Genomic DNA, 720 nt, shown 5'->3' with positions numbered 1-720 from the left:
GGTCTGGTGAAAGAGATGGGGGTAAGATTGTTATGATTCAGATCAGCTCCGACCTCGGCTCCACTTCCCGGGCCCCCTCCTCGGAGCCGAGCCCAGCGACAGCACCTCTCCCACCCCAGCACCTTAGCCCCGGGGGGCCATCCCCGTCAGCCTTCCTAGCTCCAGCGCAGCCCTGTCAGAGCGCCCCCGACCATGAATCTCTTCAGATTTCTGGGGAACCTCTCCCACCTCTTAGCCATCATCTTGCTACTGCTCAAAATATGGAAGTCCCACTCCTGTGCTGGGATTTCTGGGAAGAGTCAGGTCTTGTTTGCTGCGGTCTTCACTGCCCGCTACCTGGATCTCTTCACCAACTACATCTCCTTCAATAACACGTACATGAAGGTGGTCTACGTCGCCTGCTTCTTTACCACCATCTGGATGATTTATAGCAAGTGCAAAGCCACTTATGATGGGAACCACGACACGTTCCGGGTGGAGTTTCTCATCGTCCCCAAAGCTATCCTGGCATTGTTGGTCAATCACGACTTCACGCCTCTGGAGATCCTCTGGACCTTCTCCACCTACCTTGAGTCGGTGGCCATCCTGCCGCAATTGTTCCTGGTGAGCAAGACAGGCGAGACGGAGACCATCAGGAGCGGTTCACTCTGGGCGTCTACTCCTCTCTCTCTTCAACTGGATGGCGCTACCACTTCGAGTGCTTCTTCGACCTCGTCGTTG

General features: G+C 55.7%; 1 pseudogene; it reads left to right on the top strand.

Annotated features, from left to right (window-relative positions):
• Nucleotides 1-192: 192 nt before the first annotated feature.
• Nucleotides 193-720, top strand: part of LOC102836175 — a 5534-nt pseudogene continuing 5006 nt past the window's right edge.

Source organism: Chrysochloris asiatica, unplaced genomic scaffold (assembly GCF_000296735.1).
Source record: "Chrysochloris asiatica unplaced genomic scaffold, ChrAsi1.0 scaffold00437, whole genome shotgun sequence".
NCBI classification, from domain to species: Eukaryota; Metazoa; Chordata; class Mammalia; order Afrosoricida; family Chrysochloridae; genus Chrysochloris; species Chrysochloris asiatica.
The sequence above is the reverse complement of the archived record's forward strand: the minus strand, read 5'-3'. Positions and strand labels throughout refer to the sequence as shown.